Genomic DNA, 20477 nt, shown 5'->3' on the forward strand with positions numbered 1-20477 from the left:
TTCATTTTTCTCCATAGGAAAAAGTGTCATACGAACTAAATTGGCAGGTCAGCCCAAATGATGTCTAGTTCTGCCCCAATATCAAGATTTACTGTGTCTCACCTCCCCTTGGCAGAAAGATGATAGAAGGCATGATGGAGAGCTGGGGATCAATCAGGCCCTGGCTGGGCTGGGCCTCAGAAGCCAGCTGATGTAGGAATGGGTGGAATTGCCCACGGCTGCAGGGGGAGGAAGCAGCAGAGGAAATCCTATCCCAGTCTTCAGTGAGGTGTAGGGTGCAGCTGGATGGACAAGACCTGCAGGCCAGGGAGCCAGGGTGGGAATGGGTTTATACCAGGAATAGGAAGAGATGAGAAAGGGAGCCCAAAGAGAAGAATCTGCAGGAGGAACAAGTATGCAGAAAGAGGGCAACTCCAGAAGTCTCCCACAGGTAGCTGGGCATCACTGACTCAAGGGACATGAGTTTGAGCAAACTCTGGGAGATAGTGAAGGACAGGGAAGCCTGGCATGTTGCAGTCCCTAGGGTCACAAAGAATCAGACACAACTTAGGGACAGAACAACAATGAAGCTGGGTAAAGGGGTAGCAAACCAACCCTAGAGTATCTGCTTGTGAAAATAGGAAATAGGCTGAAGGAGCTCTCTTTTCCCCTGTCCTTCCAAAGTTAGGATAGACAAAGGCCCAGATAGCTAAATTAGCATCTTTAATTTAAGGTTCTTAAGCATACTTACGTTTCAAAAGAAAACCCATTTACCCACTAGGGATCCTTTAGGCACTATGGTAGGCCTTGGGGATTCAGATATGAATATGATATTGAGGACAAGCATGAAAAATGGTTAACTGTAATACAACATGATCATTGCTATTAGAGAGGCTTGTCTAAGTCATGGTTTCACAGGTGGGTTCTGGACAATTTATTACATAAAGGGGGAGGTGCATAATATAAGATTGAAGTAAGGAAGGGTTTGTCATGGATGAGGGTAGGAAATGCTGAACATTACCTTCTCTTTTCCACTACAAATCTTATCACAGTAATCTTGCCCAGGATTAGCCCTGGGGCAAGTTACAAAAAGAGGAACCAAAACTGGAAGCAATGGAAACTGACAACAAAAGGGGAAGTGGGAACTCTTAGAAAAAAGAATTACTAGGCTAGAGATGCCCTTTCCCAGTGGTGGCTTTAAGATATCTAATAAACAGAATACTGGAATGCAAAAATAGGAAGTCAAGAAATACCTGGGGTAACAGGCAAATTTGGCCTTGGAGTACAGAATGAAGCAGGGCAAAGGCTAACAGAATATTGCCAAGAGAACGCACTGGTCATAGCAAACAGCCTCTTCCAACAACAAAAGAAGCCTCTACACACAGACATCACCAGATGGTCAATACTGAAATCAGACTGATTATATTCTTTGCAGTCAAAGATGGAGAAGCTCTATACAGTCAGCAAATACAAGACCAGGAGCTGACTGTGGCTCAGATCATGAAGTCCTTATTGCCAAATTCAGGCTTAAATTGAAGAAAGTAGGGAAAACCACTAGATTTAGGTTAAGTATGACCTAAATCAAATCCCTTATGATTATACGATGGAAGTGAAAAATAGATTCAATGGATTAGATCTGACAGACAGAGTGCCAGAAGAACTATGGATAGAGGTTTATGACATTGTACAGGAGGCAGGGATCAAGACTACCCTTAAGAAGAAGAACTGCAAAAAGGCAAAATGGTTGTCTGAGGAGGCCTTACAAATAGCTGTGAAAAGAACAGAAGTGAAAAGCAAAGGAGAAAAGGAAAGATACCCATTTGAATGCAGAGTTCCAAAGAATAGCAAGAAGAGATAAGAAAGCCTTCTTCAGCGATCAATGCAAAGAAATAGAGGAAAACAACAGAATGGGAAAGACTAGAGATCTCTTTAAGAAAATTAGAGATACCAAGGGAACATTTCATGCAACGATGGGCTTGATAAAGGACAGAAATGGTATGGACCTAACAGAAGCAGAAGATATTAAGAAGAGGTGGCAAGAATACACAGAAGAACTATACAAAAAAGACCTTCACGACCCAGATAATCACGATGGTGTGCTCACTCACCTAGAGTCAGAAATTCTGGAATTCAAAGTCCAGTGGGCCTTAGGAAGCATCACTACGAACAAAGCTAGTGGAGGTGATGGAATTCCAGTTGAGCTACTTCAAATTCTAAAAGATGATGCTGCGAAAGTGCTGCACTCAATATGCCAGCAAATTTGGAAAACTCAGGAGTGGCCACAGGACTGGAAAAGGTCAGTTTTCATTCCAATTCCAAAGAAACGCAATGCCAAATAATGTTCAAAGTACTGCTGCACAATTGCACTCATCTCACACGCTAGTAAAGTAATGCTCAAAATTCTCCAAGCCAGGCTTCAACAGTATCTGAACCATCAAATTCCAGATGTTCAAGCTGGATTTAGAAAAGGCAGAGGAAACACAGATCAAATTGTCAACATCTGCTGAATCATCAAAAAAGCAAGAGAGTTCTAGGAAAGCATCTACTTCTGCTTTACTGACAATGCCAAAGCCTTTGGCTGTGTGGATCACAACAAACTGTGGAAAATTCTGAAAGAGGTGGGAATACCAGACCACCTAACCTGCCTCTTGAGAAATCTGTATGCAGGTCAGGAAGCAACAGTTAGACCTGGACACGGAACAACAGACTGGTTCCAAATCATGAAAGGAGTACATCAAGGCTGTATATTGTCACCCTGCTTATTTAACTTATATGCAGAGTACATCATGCAAAATGCCAGGCTGGATGAAGGACAAGCTGGAATCAAGATTGCCGGGAGAAATATCAATAACCTCAGATGTGCAGATGACACAACCCTTATGGCAGAAAGTGAAGAACTAAAGAGCCTCTTGATGAAAGTGAAAGAGGAGAGTGAAAAAGTTGGCTTAAAGCTCAACATTCAGAAAACGAAGATCATGGCACCCGGTCCCATCACTTCATGGCAAATAGATGGGGAAACAGTGGCAGACTTTATTTTGGGGGGGCTCCAAAATCACTGCAGATGGTGACTGCAGCCATGAAATTAAAAGACGCTTACCCACACAGCATATTAAAAAGCAGAGACATTGCTTTGCCAAGAAAGGTCTGTCTAGTCAAACCTATTGTTTTTCCAGTAGTCATGTATGGATGTGAGAGTTGGACTATAAAGAAAGTTGAGCAACGAAGAACTGATGCTTTTGAACTGTGGTGTTGGAGAAGACTCGAGAGTTCCTTGGACTCAAGGAGATCCAACCAGTCCATTCTAAAGGAAATCAGTCATGAATATTCTTTGGAAAGACTGATGCTGAAGCTGAAACTCCAATATTTTGGTCACCTGATGCGAAGAACTGACTCATTTGAAAAGACCCCAATGCTGGGAAAGATTGAAGATGGGAGGAGAAGGGGATGACAGAGGATGAGATGGTTAGATGGCATTGCTGACTCAATGGACATGACCTTGAGTAAACTCCGGGATTTGGTGATGGACAGGGAGTCCTGGTGTGCTGCAGGCCATGGAGTCGCAAAGAGTCAGATACAACTGAGTGACTGAACTGAACTGAACTGAGCAAAACAGAATAGATTTCTGCTGTGTGATTTTGTGATTCCAGAGTAAGTCACAAAAGGCATTGTGGCTCTATCGTTGCTGTTTCTCTTGGATCACTTCTTCAGGAAGACAACTCCTTTTTCATGAAGGCCCTAAAGCAGCTTTATTGGAGAAGAATGAGACCTCCAGCCAATATCCGTGTGAGTAAACAGTCTTGGAAGCACCTCCAGAAACTCCAGGTCAAGTCTTCAGATTACTACAACTCTAAACTAAATATCCTGTTCCTTCTCCAAACTTTGCCCATTAATTTTACCATTCATCAATGGATCTTGTTTGTAACAATTATAACGTAGTATTTACTTATGTGATTTTCAATTACCATCTTTCTGTCTACATTTATTAATTGGAATTCTTATGTAAGGAAGAATGATCCTTCCTCCCCCATTTATTTGATGTTTATATTGGTATGGATTCAAGGACATTTATTTTATTTTAAGGACTAAAAACCCACTACCATTGTTGTTTATTGTGTTGGGTAAAATGTTCCAGTTTTGGCACCTAGGAACACTTAAAATTGGTCTTTTCATTCTTTAAACAAGTTATCATCCTTTTATGAGTATTGTCATACTTTCCAGGAGCAAAAGATACTCCAAGTTCAAACTGTACTTTCCCTGCACTAGTCCTGAAATCAATTACTTCTCCAAGGAGCTTTAACTCCTTTAATTAAAGGAATGGAATTAAAGTAAATTTATTTAAATTCTGGGGTATGGCATCTAGAAACCAACATCTGAGTGCGAGATGTGCCCCTTACTATAAGAGTGCCACTGCTTCTAGGATCCGTAAGTAGGCAGATTTACAAAGCATATGTATATAATACCAACCCATGCATACATATTCAACTCCATTGTTGCAAGTGTACCTTCAGTATACATTCTAAGCAGTGGACCTGCTGGGCCAAAAGGTAAATACGTGTATAGAGTCCTTGGTATTTCCCTCCAGAGGACTTACACCAGTTTGCATTCTATTCATCATGTATGAAAGCACTGGCTTTCCCACAGTCTCATCAACTTCTAAAACATGCTGTCTTATTTAAAACATTTTGTCATTCTCAATTTGTATTTCTCTTATTATTGATGTGAACATTTTTCAATACGAGGATCATTTTTGCATTTTTTGTGTGTGAATTGTCAACATCTTATGTGTCTATTCTTTCACTTATGAGCAGAGCCTTAGTTTGAACATGTATTTTTTTCTTTTTCTTTTCTAGATTACAAAAGGGTCATAAGTTTACAGGAGATTTCGAAAATACAGAACAAAGTTACATATAGTTCACTATATATTACAATAATTTTTAAGTAGATAAATTAGGATACTTAGTTACAGTTTCAGTACCAAACTCTCAAAAATCAAGAGAATGAATAGACAGATAAGTAGAAGGATAAAGTAGACCTGAAAAGCACAGTGAACCAATTCAACATAATTAAGATTTATGTAATTTCCACACAATAGCAAGAGAAAAATTCTATTCAACTTTCCATAGACTATAAACCAGAAGACAGTGGAACATATTCAGGGATAACATAAGGTGTAAAAATTTCATGGTCTAAAGGTATTGAAATCATACAGAATTTGTTCTCTTATCACTGTGGAATTATGTTAGAAATCAATACCAAAACATATTTGAAAATAACCCATATACTTTCAAGTGCAATGTGACATTTACCAACAGAGACCTTTGACTTAGCCATTGAAAGCCTCAATAAAGTTAAAAGACTGAAAAAACACAGAGGGTGATTGCAGACAAGAAAGCGTTTAAATGAGAAATTAATATCAAGGATAACTTACAAACCTCATGCATCTGGATATTAAACATCCACTTTTAAACGATGGGTGTATCTGACAAGTTATAACAAGGAAAATTAGAAAATATTTGTAACAGAGTAAAAACAAAAAGAATTAACCAGAATTTGTTGCATACAGCTGAAGCTGTTCAGTGCAACTAAATACAATGTGGAATCTTGAATAAGGTATGAGAACAAATAATGGAAACTAGCATAAAATTCTGTGAAATTTAAACAAACTCTCTACTTTAGTTAATAATATTGTATCACACGTTACTTTCTTGCCTTTTTTTTTTTTTTTTAAACAATATAGCATTTCTCAGAATTGGAACAGAAGTTTCAAGCCTCAATTTTTTTTTTAATCACTAAAATAATAGGCTTTCTAGACTTTAGCAATTAAAAGTCTAGTAGACTAGATGCCAGAATAAATGGAACTACATCAAAGTTTTGATTGACTATAAATTAGAACATAGAATTTCACTTATCTCACACGCTAGTAAAGTAATGCTCAAAATTCTCCAAGCCAGGCTTCAACAATACATGAACTGTGAACTTCCAGATGTTCAAGCTGGTTTTAGAAAAGGCAGAGGAACCAGAGATCAAATTGCCAACATCCGCTAGATCATGGAAAAAGCAAGAGAGTTCCAGAAAAACATCTATTTCTGCTTTCTTGACTATGCCAAAGCCTTTGACTGTGTGGATCACAACAAACTGTGGAAAATTCTGAAAGAGATGGGAATACCAGACCACCTGACCTACCTCTTGAGAAACCTGTATGCAAGTCAGGAAGCAAAAGTTAGAACTGGACATGGAACAACAGACTGGTTCCAAATAGGAAAAGGAGTACGTCAAGGCTGTATATTGTCATCCTGCTTATTTAACTTCTATGCAGATTACATCATGAGAAATGCTGGGGTGGGGGAAGCACAAGCTGGAATCAAGATTGCTTGGAGAAATATCAATAACCTCAGATATGCAGATGACACCACCCTTGTGGCAGAAAGTGAAGAGGAGGTAAAAAGCCTCTTGATGAAAGTGAAAGAGGAGAGTGAAAAAGTTGGCTTAAAGCTCAACATTCAGAAAACGAAGATCATGGCATCCAGTCCCATCACTTCACGGCAAATAGATGGGGAAACAATGGAAACAGTGGCTGACTTTACTTTTCTGGGCTCCAAAATCACTGCAGATGGTGACTGCAGCCATGAAATTAAAAGACACTTACTCCTTGGAAGGAAGAGTTATGACCAACCTAGACAGCATATGAAAAAGCAGAGACATTACTTTGTCAACAAAGGTCTGTCTAGTCAAGGCTATGGTTTTTCCAGTGGTGATGTATGGATGTGAGAGTTGGACTGTGAAGAAGGCTGAGCGCCGAAGAATTGATGCTTCTGAACTGTAGTGTTGAAGAAGACTCTCAAGAATCCCTTGGACTGCAAGGAGATCCAACCAGTCCATCCTAAAGGAGATCAGTCCTGAGTGTTCATTGGAAGGACTGATGTTGAGGCTGAAACTCTAATACTTTGGCCACCTGATGTGAAGAGCTGATTCATTTGAAAAGATTCTCATGCTGGGAAAGGTTGAAGGCGAGAGGAGAAGGGGACGACATAGGATGAGATGGTTGGATGGCATCACCAACTCAATGGACATGAGTCTGAGTGAACTCTGGGTGTTGGTGATGGACATGGAGGCCTGGTGTGCTAAAGTTCATGGGGTTGCAAAGAGTCGGACATGACTGAGCAACTGAACTTAACTGAACTAAAGCATTACATTAAAACTTAATGAAACAAGTGGAGCTAAAAATGTCAAATTTTTTAGCTAAACAAAAACTCGCTTCCTAAAATATATTGTACATAGTATACACACACACACAACACACACGAAATCTTTTCTCCTATAAGATAAAGTCTTGAACAAGAACAACAAAAAAGAGAGAAACTGGAAAATAATGAAATGAGAGCACTGAATATGAAATAGAAAAAGTAAAACTAGATGAAAGCAAAAGATCATCATACAGTCCAGTTGTTTTTAGATGTCACTGCTCTTAGAATCACATCTGGAGCTTTGGAGAAAAAAATACTACCTTGGCACTCAATAGTTTTCAAAAAAATTCCAAGCTAATTCTGATGTGCATCTGGATTTTAAAAGTAATATCACGTTTTTCTATTAAATGGTAGTTTTAGTGATACAGAATTCTATTATTATCTGTTGACTAATCATAATACAATGGTATTAAATAATAAATAAATTACATAATTAAATAAATACATAAATAATAAATTACATAATCATAACAGTAAAAGACATTTATCAGTTTTCACAATCAACAGTCAAAGAAGAAAATAAAAGACAATCACAACTGCAAGCCATAATGGAAACATGATAAACCAAAAAATATTGAATAATTACATACAATTAAGCCACCCTGGGCCTGCCCCCGCTCGCGGCACACACAGCTCAGGATCTAGGTTGCTCTGCCGGCAACCGTCCGAGGCTGACCGTGGGCTGCATGCACCTCCCAGGTCTAAGCCACTTAGGTTCAGGCACTCGGGTAGTCCTCAGAGGCCCAGACCCAATTGGGCCTGCGTTTTGTGCCCTTCCCAGGTCGACCGACCGGCGCACTAAGCGCAGGCGGCTGCGGCCGAGAGGAGCTACTCCACGTCGGAGGCAGGGGCAGAAGCCAGGAGGACCCCATGTCCAAAGGGCGGTGGCCAAGAGGAGTTACGCCACGTCCGAGGTCAAGGGCAGCGGCCGAGAGTGTGATGGCGCAGGAACGGCCAAGAGGAGCCACCCCGTGTCCGAGGTCAGAGGCGGTGGCCGGGAGGACCACCCTGCATTCGACGTTGGGGGCGGGGGTATGGCCGAGAGGAGCCACCCCGCTTCCGAGGCCAGGGGTGGTGGCCGGGAGGAGCAACCCCCAGCCCGAGGCCAGGGGTAGTGGATGGGAGGAGCCACACCACGTCCAAGGAGCAGTGGCTGCGCGGGCACAGGAGGGCCTAGAGGAGCTATCCCACGTTGAAAGTCAGGAAGGGCAGCGGTGAGGAGATACCCCTCATCCAAGGTAAGGAGCAGGGCTGCGCTTTGCTGGAGCAGCCGTAAAGAGATACCCCAAGCCCAAGGTAAGAGAAACCCAAGTAAGATGGTAGGTGCTGCAAGAGGGCATCAGAGGGCAGACACACTGAAACCATACTCACAGAAAACTAGTCAGTCTAATCACACTAGGACCACAGCCTTGTCGAACTCAATGAAACTAAGCCATGCCCTGTGGGGCCACCCAAGACAGGCGGGCATGGTGGAGAGGTCTTCTCGGTCCACTGGAGAAGGGAACGGCAAACCACTTCAGTATTCTTGCCTTGAGAACCCCATGAATAGTATGAAAAGGCAAAATGATAGGATACTGAAAGAGGAACTCCCCAGGTCAGTAGGTGCCCAATATGCTGCTGGAGATCAGTGGAGAAATACCTCCAGAAAGAATGAAAGGATAGAGCCAAAGCAAAAACAATACCCAGCTGTGGATGTGACTGGTGATAGAAGCAAGGTCCAATGCTGTAAAGAGCAATATTGCATAGGAACCTGGAATGTCAGGTCCATGAATCAAGGCAAATTGGAAGTGGTCAAACAAGAGATGGCAAGAGTGAACGTCGACATTCTAGGAATCAGCAAACTAAAATGGACTGGAATGGGTGAATTTAACTCAGATGACTATTATATCTACTACTGCAGGCAGGAATCCCTCAGAAGAAATGGAGTAGCCATCATGGTCAACAAAAGAGTCCAAAATGCAGTAGTTGGATGCAATCTCAAAAACGACAGAATGATCTCTATTCGTTTCCAAGGCAAACCATTCAATATCACATTAATCCAAGTCTATGCCCCAACCAGTACTGCTGAAGAAGCTGAATTTGAATGGTTCTATGAAGACCTTCAAGACCTTTTAGAACTAACACCCAAAAAAGATGTCCTTTTCATTATAGGGGACTGGAATGCAAAAGTAGGAAGTCAAGAAACACCTGGAGTAACAGGCAAATTTGGCCTTGAAATACAGAATGAAGCAGGGCAAAGGCTAATAGAATTTTGCCAAGAAAATGCACTGGTCATAGCAAACACCCTCTTCCAACAACACAAGAGAAGACTCTACACATGGACATCACCAGATGGTCAACACCAAAATCAGACTGATTATATTCTTTGCAGCCAAAGATGGAGAAGCTCTATACAGTCAACAAAAACAAGACCAGGAGCTGACTGTGGCTCAGATCATGAACTCCTTATTACCAGATTCAGACTTAAACTGAAGAAAGTAGGGGAAACCGCTAGACCATTCAGGTATGACCTAAATCAAATCCCTTATGATTATACAGTGGAAGTGAGAAATAGATTTAAGGGCCTAGATCTGATAGACAGAGTGCCTGATGAACTATGGACTGAGGTTCGTGATATTGTACAGGAGACAGGGATCAAGACCATCCCCATGGAAAAGAAATGCAAAAAAGCAAAATGGCTGTCTGGGGAGGCCTTACAAATAGCTGTGAAAAGAAGAGAGGCAAAAAACAAAGGAAAAAAGGACAGATATAAGCATCTGAATGCAGAGTTCCAAAGAATAGCACGAAGAGATAAGAAAGCCTTCTTCAGTGATCAATGCAAAGAAATAGAGGAAAACAACAGAATGGGAAAGACTAGAGATCTCTTCAAGAAAATGAGATATACCAAGGGAACATTTCATGCAAAGATGGACTCGATAAAGGACAGAAAGGGTATGGGCCAAACAGAAGCAGAAGATATTAAGAAGAGGTGGCAAGAATACACAGAACTGTACAAAGAAGAGCTGCACGACCCGGATAATCATGATGGTGTGATCACTAATCTAGAGCCAGACATCCTGGAATGTGAAGCCAAGTAGGCCTTAGAAAGCATCACTATGAACAAAGCTAGTGAAAGTGATGGAATTCCAGTTGAGCTACTTCAAATCCTGAAAGATGCTGCTGTGAGAGTGCTGCACTCAATATGCCAGCAACTTTGGAAAACTCAGCAGTGGCCACAGGACTGGAAAAGGTCAGTTTTCATTCCAATCCCAAAGAAAGGCAATGCCAAAGAATGCTCAAACTACCAAACAATTGCACCCATCTCACACGCTAGTAAAGTAATGCTCAAAATTCTCCAAGCCAGGCTTCAGCAATACGTGAACCGTAAACTTCCAGATGTTCAAGCTGGTTTCAGAAAAGGCAGAGGAACCAGAGATCAAATTGCCAACATCTGCTGTTATCATGGAAAAAGCAAGAGAGTTCCAGAAAAACATCTATTTCTGCTTTCTTGACTATGCCAAAGCCTTTGACTGTGTGGATCACAACAAACTGTGGAAAATTCTGAAAGAGATGGGAATACCAGACCACCTGACCTACCTCTTGAGAAACCTGTACGCAGGTCAGGAAGCAACAGTTAGAACTGGACATGGAACAACAGACTGGTTCCAAATAGGAAAAGGAGTACATCAAGGCTGTATATTGTCATCCTATTATTTAACTTATATGTCGAGTACATCATGAGAAATGCTGGACTGGAAGAAACACAAGCTGGAATCAAGATTGCCGGGAGAAATATCAATAACCTCAGATATGTAGATAATACCACCCTTGTGGCAGAAAGTGAAGAGGAGGTAAAAAGCCTCTTGATGAAAGTGAAAGAGGAGAGTGAAAAAGTTGGCTTAAAGCTCAACATTCAGAAAACAAAGATCATGGCATCCAGTCCCATCACTTCATGGAACATAGATGGGGAAATAGTAGAAACAGTGTCAGACTTTATTTCTGGGGGCTCCAAAATCACTGCAGATGGTGACTACAGCCATGAAATTAAAAGATGTTTACTCCTTGGAAGAAAAGCTATGACCAACCTAGATAGCATATTCAAAAGCAGAGACATTACTTTGCCGACTAAGGTCCATCTCGTCAAGGCTATGGTTTTTCCACTGGTCATGTATGGATGTGAGAGTTGGACTGTGAAGAAGGCTGAGCGCTGAAGAATTGATGCTTTTGAAGTGTGGTTTGGAGAAGACTCTTTAGAGTCCCTTGAACTGCAAGGAGATCCAACCAGTCCATTCTGAAGGAGATCAGCCCTGGGATTTCTTTGGAAGGAACGATGCTAAAGCTGAAGCTCCAGTACTTTGGCCACCTCATGCGAAGAGTTGACTCGCTGGAAAAGAATCTGATGCTGGGAGGGATTGGGGGCAGGAGGAGAAGGGGATGAAAGAGGATGAGATGGCTGTATGGCATCATGGACTCGATGGACGTGAGTCTGAGTGAACTCCAGGAGACGGTGATGCACAGGGAGGCCTGGCGTGCTGGGATTCATGGGGTCGCAAAGAGTGGACACGACTGACTGACTCAACTGAACTGAAGTGAACTGAAGGGGGTTAGGAGAGGGCAATGGCGGCCCACTCCGTACTCTTGACTGGAGAATCCCATGGATGGAGGAGCCTGGTTGGCTGCAGTCCGTGGGGTTGCTGGGTGTCGAACATGACTGAGCTACTTCACTTTCACTTTTCACTTTCATGCATTGCAGAAGGCAGTGGCAACCCACTCCAGTGTTCTTGCCTGGAGAATCCCAGGGACGGGAGCCTGGTTTACTGCCATCTATGGGGTCACACAGAGTCGGACATGACTGAAGTGACTTAACAGCAGCAGCAGCAAGGAGGTTAAGTAGAGGGATGTGGTAAATGGAAGTGCATACATGCACATGTTTTCATCTACCCAGCCAGTCTATGTCTTTTGGTTGGTGCATTTAATCCATTTACATTAAGGTAATTACTAACATATGGTAAGCCTCTAGTATTCCTGCCTGGGAAATCCCACAGAGGAACTTGGCAGGCTACAGTCTACGAGGTCACAAGAGTGAGACATGACCCAGTGATCAAACAACAACAATAATGATCCTATTACTTTTTTTTAACTGTTTCTGATTTTTTTGTAGGTCTTTCCTTCTCTTTTGTTTCTTGCCTTAGGAAGTTTCTTTAGCATTTGTTGTAAAGCTGGCTTTGTGGCAGTGCTCCCCACCAGAGCAAGACTCAGTTTTTCCCATTACCAGTCCCTCCCCTCAGGAGGCTTACCCAAGCCTGTTACCCTCATCCAACAGACAGCAGACATAAGAAGCAATAGTTACAACCCCCAGTCCACCAGAATGAAAACCACATCAACAGAAAGTTAATCAAAATGAAAAGGCAGAGGATTATATCCTACATGAAGGGACAAGATAAAACCCCAGAAAAACAACTAAATGGAGTGGAGAGAGGCTGCCTTCTGAAAAAAGAATTCAGAATAATGATAGTGAATTCTTGATCTCGGAAAAAGAATGGAGAGGATGCAAGAAATGTTCGAGAAAGACCTGGAAGAATTAAAGAACAGACAAGCAGAGATGAATAATACACAAGAAAGAATCAAAAGCACAATAACTGAGGCAGAAGAACAGATAAGTGACCTGAAGACAGGATGGTGGAAATCACTGCCACTAAACAGAATATTAAAATAAAGAATGAAAAAAAAAAAATGAAGACAGCCTAAGAGATCTCTGGGATGACATTAAACACACTAACATTTGCATCATAGGGGTCCCAGAAGGAGAAGAGAGAGAAAAAAGACCTGAGAAAATATTTGAAGAGGTAACAGCTGAAAACTTCCTTAACACAGGAAAGGAAAAAGTCAACCAAGTCTAGGAAGCACAGGAAGTCCCAGGCAGGATAAACCCAAGGAGGAACACTCCAAGACACATAGTAATCAAACTGACAATAATTAAAGATGAAGATAACATATTAAAAGCAATGAGGTAAAAATGAAAAGTAACATAAAAGGGAACTCCCATAAGGTTATCAGGTGATTTCTCACCAGAAACTCTACAAGTCAGAAGGGAATGGAGCAAAATATTTAAATTGATAAAAGGAAGAACATATAACCAAGAATACTCAGTAAGACTTTAATTCAGATCTGAAGGAGAAATCAAAAGCTTTACAGACATGCACATATGTTAAAATTGCATAACAGTGCCTAATCCCTCAAATTTATCAAGTTGTTAAAATTGAAGGTGAAAGTAATTTGTGAAATTTAAATGACTATACAGTATGTTGTTTAAGCATAAGAATTTTTAAATAATTGCCACAATAATATGTACTGCTACTTTGGTAAACATGTATAAACATATCTACTAGTATAAAAGGCTACAAATTTATAAAACACAGATGGGAAAAATATACATAGAATGCCAGAATCTACTTGCCATGAAAAAGTCCTCAAAATTTAACTAAAAATTCCTCTTCTGTATTTTTTCACTACTTCTCTGGTATGTATACAAACCCTTTCATCACATATAGAAATCTTCAGACTTTAAAGGCATACAGAAAAGTTTGAAAGTTTTAAAAAACTGAAACTACACTGATAAAATACAAATGAGCTCTGATCTGAAATATGCTTGTCAGAGCCCATAGGTTAGGTAAAGATGCTTTATTTGAGTTTATGGAACAATAAGGAGTGTAGAATACTACTAATAAATAATGGAGCAGGAATACAATTTTGGAGTCAGAGAACTTGGATTTGAATCCTAGTTCTTCAATTTACTAAATGTGTATCTTCAGTTTCCTCATCTGTATAAAGAGCAAAATAATGCTGTCCCTTGCTTTTAGTGAAAACTACTAACAAAGTTTATAAATTAACAAGCAGAATTCTTGGCATACATCCTTCTCCAGTATATGGCAGTTATTATTATTCTCATTACTAGTGACACATTTGGAAATATGTCCTACAGTACAAGGCCAATTAAGAGAAAATTCTCTTCGGCATGCAGCAAAAGGCACTCTTTTCTATACTTTAACTGCACAGAATAGAGTTGGAGGCAACTGCCTCTAGAGACAGTGATTCATCTCCCTAAGCCAAGGACACCAAGTGGGACATGACACAGGAACCAGCTTGAATGGGGCTGCATGTAACGATCACAATACAAAGTTAAAGACAAGCTGGCACTGGCTAGTTTTTCTATAGTTTAGTTTTCTTTCCTATCCTAGTTTTATAGGGGAAAAAAAATGAAGAGTTGATGATTTTAAAATACTATTTAGTTTAGACCTCATCTCAGGTTTTCAATATTCCAAAGATTTCTGTTTATACCTCCAGACCAATTTGTATATGGGATATAATTTTTTATATATGCCCATAATAGGATGAATTGTTTTCTACTGAAGGCAAAAGAAAACATGAATCAACTGTGTTCAAACCTATACTTTATATACATTATACTTTATACTTTATATACATTATACTTTAACCAGTATAATGTCACACAGACATAAGTATTTAATACAGACATTCAAACTGTGTAAACAACACAATGTCAAATAGAGTAAGAAAAAGCAGTACTGAAATTACAAGATGTCATGGGCTTTGGACTCTGAAACCTGGCTTTTTCAATCAAACACTCCAAGCCAGTTACCTCCTCTGTGAAATGAAGATAATAATACCTATGACATGAGCTTGTTATGAAGGGTCAACAATCTAGTCCCTTGAATAACAGCTGGTACTCAACATCTTAGTCTTTTACCTCTTTCCTGAATATAAAGTGACGATCACAAAACAGAGTGTAGGAGTCTAAAGAGAACCAGGCAATCCTCGCTTTAAGCTGACACAGCACAGCCTGCTGGCGAGGCAAAGACACCTAAACACTCAGCAAGGTCACAGGCTATACAGGCAGGGCTGTGACAGCCTCTTGAGAGTGTGCTCTCGCCAAACCCGTCAGCTGGCAAAACCCCAAGCACAATGGAATGACATTTTTAATCATGATGCTGTTGAAATGTTAAGTATTTTCTGCAAGAAAAAGCTTTGAGCTATTTCTTCTATTCTTATAACAGAAAATCTTCAGCCAATAATTAACTTTGGAAGAGATCATTAATTTACTAGCTAATAAGCTGTTTGTTTCTTCCATTAATTTCAATGGACCAAGAGTTTTCAATAAATAATACTGGATATTGCAGTAATACTTTTAAGTTCCTGTGCAAAAACTGCTCTGTACATGAATTTTATAAATCAAGGAAGTTGTCCATCTGCATAGATGTTAAAGCAACAAAGAACTTTTTCATGTGGCTTTTTAAAGTGCTGTTCTGTGTCTAAAATGCTTCCCTTTTCTTCTTTCAGACTCAGAGATCAAAGTATTGTTACTTAAAAATTAGCAAAAGCTAGCAGTCCTGCATAAACTCCAATTCTCTTTCCCTCTCTGTTTTGACTTCAAGGCCCTGACATATGCAGTCCACATGGCTGAAGAAGGAACAAAAAGCTCCTGTGTGTTAAGGCTGCTGCTCTTTTAACCACACTGCAGAAGCAGGCACAGGATGACAGCATGCGCCAGACCAAACAGGCTCTGTTTACTGCACAATGACCAGCATGCAGCTCATTCATTTCATCAAAAGGTGAATGATGTATTCTATTCAACAAAATTACGGGGCAATGGAAACCAGAACATGAAAGCAATAGACTGAAGTAGGCTGTTTGGAATGTTCTATCAATGTTATTCCGATTATCATGGTCAATAAATCAGATTATTAGTCACAATCACATTTTTATTTACTATAAAATCTGGGTTTCTTCACAATGAATTCAGAATAATTTACAATGTATTCCCAAATCATCTTTAAAACTAAGTCCTTACATGATGCATTTGACACAGAACTTTTTGATTACTTTTTCAGAATCATTAATTATTTAAAGTGCTAGTTTCTGTAAATAGACATACACACACAACCATTTAATCTTTTACATAATCATATTCTTTCTGGTCTATTCAACTTTTACTAAATAATATTTCACAGTGAATTATGATTTAATTATGATTTATACTTTACACAAGTAGATCATCAATGTTAAAATAAATTAATTTCAATGAATCTGAATAACTGAAGGCTTTCTCTGCAGTTGGTTTCAATATTCAAGCATCAGCATCTCTATTTGCACTGCACAGTCAAGTACTAGAGAAATTATTACAAGCAATGCGCATGACACTGTGCTAGATGCTTAGGGTACAAAAGTGCAGACACATGCTGCACCAACCCTTGCTTACTGTCTAGTCAAACAGCAAAAGTAGTTTATGTTGACTGGGTGCTTATGCAGTATTCATGGGTAATACAAGTGTTCGAAACATGTCTTACTTAGCTCTCACAACAGTGCTATGAAGTAGGTATTAACACTCCCCTATTACTGAGACTTAGACAAGCTAAACAGCCTTTCTAAGCTCGAGGCCATACAACTACTAAATGGTAGAGCTGGGATTTAAAAGGACGCCTGGGACCTCCCTGGAGGTCCAGAGGGTAAAACTCTGCACTTCCACTTCATGGGCTGCGGATTCAGTCCCTGGTTGAGGAACATAAGATCCCACATGCCGTGCAGTGCAGCAGAAATAAATGAATAAAAGCATGCCTGTCTCCTTCACCATGATATTACTTAAGCCGCCTCCCTTAACAGATCATTTCCGTACAAGCAGGGGCCCCCTACATAACACAGGAAGTAACACTACCTAGCAGATGGCATGGGTGCAGTGGGCACCTGAGGACAGGCATGCCCAAACATCCAGATGTGATACCAGGAGACACTGACAAGGAGCTAAATGATGAACAAAATATCCCTCCACTTTTGTTAAAAGATCAGATAAGTGGTGGGGTGGTTCTGACTTACAGATTTAGGACAGCAATTTCAAGAAATACCAAGAATTCCTTCGGAGATCCTAGAGAAGGAGTCTTGAGGCTGACTGTCCGGCACAGGCTTGGGAAATACGTAAGAGCACTTCTTCCAGCCAGGGGAGCCAGCACTGAGAGCAAAACGTCTTCGCTCTGCATCTGACCTTCAGCTCTTGCTCAGCTGTTCTCTTTTTCCTTAAATTTAAGAACTTGATTGAAAACTATGACTGACTTTTGTCAACTGACATCTTCCAGACTTCGCTTGTACTGCACATTCTTGTCACTATTAAAAAAAACAAATTAACAAAAACTTTGCTGGCAGAGATTTTGCTCATGAATCTAGCCCTCACGCTACTTATTTTGGTTCCACATCTGTATCTTGTTAAGAATGAGTAGTAATTCTTTTTCCTAATTGACAGTTGAGGAAAACAGTTTCAGTTTTTTCATATTAATCATTGCCTACCCCTGGTGGCTCAGACGGTAAAGCATCTGTCTACAGTGCGGGAGACCCGGGTTCAATCCCTGGGTCGGGAAGATCCCCTGGAGAAGGAAATGGCAATCCACTCCAGTACTATTGTCTGGAAAATCCCATGGACAGAGGAGCCTGGTAGGCTACAGTCTACGGGGTCGCAAAGAGTCGGACACGACTGAGCAACTTCACTTCACCCCAAACCCTATTCCAAAAACTTTCAGAAAAATATACACTTGTCCCTTTAAAGCTCACCTACTCTAGGTGAACTTTCCTCTTCATACATTAGCACAGGAAAAATCAATGTCTGCCCACACTAGAGAAGCCATATTAAATAATCCTATCAACTCAATCATATTAAATAATCCTGTTTACACCCTAAGAAAACCTTAAGGCAAGAGTAAAGGTCTGAAATGATGAAAAAATAAAGCAGAGGGGATTCATTAAGATAGTGGAAAAAGTCAAATGACTAAGTCACACCAGGATGCAAATTTTTTTAAAATAAATACTTGCAAAGAAAGGAGCTCAAAAGAAGAAGTGAACACCCTCTTTCTTGAAAAAATACACATTCCAGAGTTAAAACTTTGCTCCCGAAATAGGGTCCATATAAACTTTAGTTAATAGAATACGTCTCTCTCATTTCTTCCCACTACTAGTTTTTGAACCTTGTTTTCAAGCCTTTCTTTTCTACTTTTTCATTTTGTCTTTGATTGGAGACCTGCCCAACAATCCCTACAGAACATGATTTTAGGTCCCTTCTTGTAAAGCAGAAGATATCTTCTACTCAAACATAAGACTGATTCCAACCTCTGGGCTTCTGGTCTGAACCAGAAGAAAACATTTTAGTGATGAAACATATTTAAGGCTGCAAACTTTGCAGATTATTCCCATTAAACAATGACCTCAATGCAGTACTTCTTCAAGTTGCAGATCAAATACATTCCACGGTTCAGTAAAGTACAGTTTACATTCATCTCTAAGTCTGAGATTAAGGAGTTATTAACTGGTTTCCATCTGGTGTCCATACTGGAGTTTAAGTTTGAATAGCTTCACTTTGTGGATTTAAATATTTTCTTAAAAAACAGTAAACAGCAATTCTTTTCCTGACCTTCTAAGCAGATACAGAGAAAGCAGGAATGAGAAGCAATAGTAAAAATAATTGTCATTGAAAAATTGTGTCATTTATATGCCATTTGCAAAAACAACAAAAAGATTTCAGCATGGGCTTTGAAAATGTCTACAAGCTACTTTCTAATATTGCACCGATACCTGGCATAAACTTTTTTTCACTCTACACAAGGCATCCTATTCCTACAAAGGAAAAATTACTACAGCTACCACAGAAACTAGAGTAATCTCCTGTTATGTGATAAAAAGTACAGTTTTATATCCCTATAAAAGTTACAGGATATAGCCCACAGTAATAAGAAGCTATCATTTTATTCACAGCCCAAGTCCTTGGCACACAGAATAACTTTTCCTGAGAAAATAAATACTTTACTACTAGAATATCCAAGGAACAACAATTCTTGGACTGATTTAGAAACATAAATTATTTCCCAATAGTAGGAAGCTATTTTCTCACTAATTTTTGGGCTTACGACATGGGAGTCCACACACCAGGATACTCTGTTTATCTCAACGTCACTTGCCAAATGTTTTTGGTTAAGAATTCATTCACTGTTTTCTAAGTTAATACTCAGAAATTCCACCTGCCATTGTGGGTGCAACTTTTGTTATCTTAAACTACAGAAGTTCCTGACATTGAGTTTAGCTGACACAGCACTTTCTGGGGGCTAACTAAAGAATGCTCTTCCACAGTCAATTTGTACACGGGCAACCTCACGGAACTTGTATCTATTATTCAACATTAAATAAGTTGTAGACATTACTGAATAATGGTTTATTAATTATGCAAGAGCAATCAGTAAACCTAGTTAAAAAAAAAAAAAAAACACCTTAGGGGAAAAAATCCTTTTCTTTGTATTTTCCTATATTTTCAGAAGCCCAGAGGAGAGTCACATCTTTATGAGCTATTTGGTCTACAGAGCTATACTGAATCAACAAGACTTCTATTAAATCTCACAGCACAAGGCTCACGCGATCAATCTCCTTTCCTCCTCACTGACAGTCACCAGTGGGAACAGGGCTTCTGTGTGCAGACTAGTCTGTCACTCAGCTGCCATGGTACAGCTGTAACAGGAACATCCTCGTTTCTTGATACAACTTTTCATCTTAAAAAGAACACACTCCATGGGTGTTAATGATTTAGATAGTATTATAAGTGAGTTAAGTCATCTGTACTATAGCTTCTGTAACTGCTTTATGAAGAGGCTATAATCTGACATAAAAGCCCCATTAAAAAACTGCCTTGTCCTAAAAACTGCTTGGTCCAAAGTTCTGTGGCAAGAAACTGAATTCAGTAAGTAGCATTCCTCCAATCACAGGCAGAGATCTCAAAGATATTAAAGATATTTCATAAGCACTCAGCACCTACATTAGAATCATGGTTAAACACAGGAGCCTTCTATTTGAAACCTCGAGTTGTGTGCACGTGTATTCACACTGTATCTGACTTAACTACATTACAAAGGCGTCCCTATATGCTGTTTTCAACCATTCAGTTCTCTGAGGAAAGCTGGTGCGAGCAGCTGCCTGCTCATTTTACCCTGTCCTGTATAGCTCTTAGCATTAGATAGTTTTGCTGTATTAGAAAGGAGTTGAAGGAAAGGTTTCACGCACACAGAGTCCATGGAAGGAAGGACAGGTATGAACTTGTTTTCTTCCTAAAGACTTAATTAAATTCCCTTTCCAAATCTACCGTCTATGGTGTTGAAAACAAAAAATCAAAACCATAATCAGACTGAGAAGATCGCTGATACTTGTCAGCTTCGACTTCTTCATCTTCAGAGTACG

The 20477-nt window shown here is 40.0% G+C and overlaps 1 protein-coding gene across 4 annotated transcripts in view; it reads right to left on the minus strand.

Moving 5' to 3' along the window:
* Positions 1–20477, minus strand: part of LRRC28 (leucine rich repeat containing 28) — a 200620-nt gene that overhangs the window by 63463 nt on the left and 116680 nt on the right. The gene's annotated exons all lie outside the window — the stretch shown is intronic.

This window comes from Budorcas taxicolor, chromosome 21 (genome assembly GCF_023091745.1).
Source record: "Budorcas taxicolor isolate Tak-1 chromosome 21, Takin1.1, whole genome shotgun sequence".
Taxonomy (NCBI): domain Eukaryota; kingdom Metazoa; phylum Chordata; class Mammalia; order Artiodactyla; family Bovidae; genus Budorcas; species Budorcas taxicolor.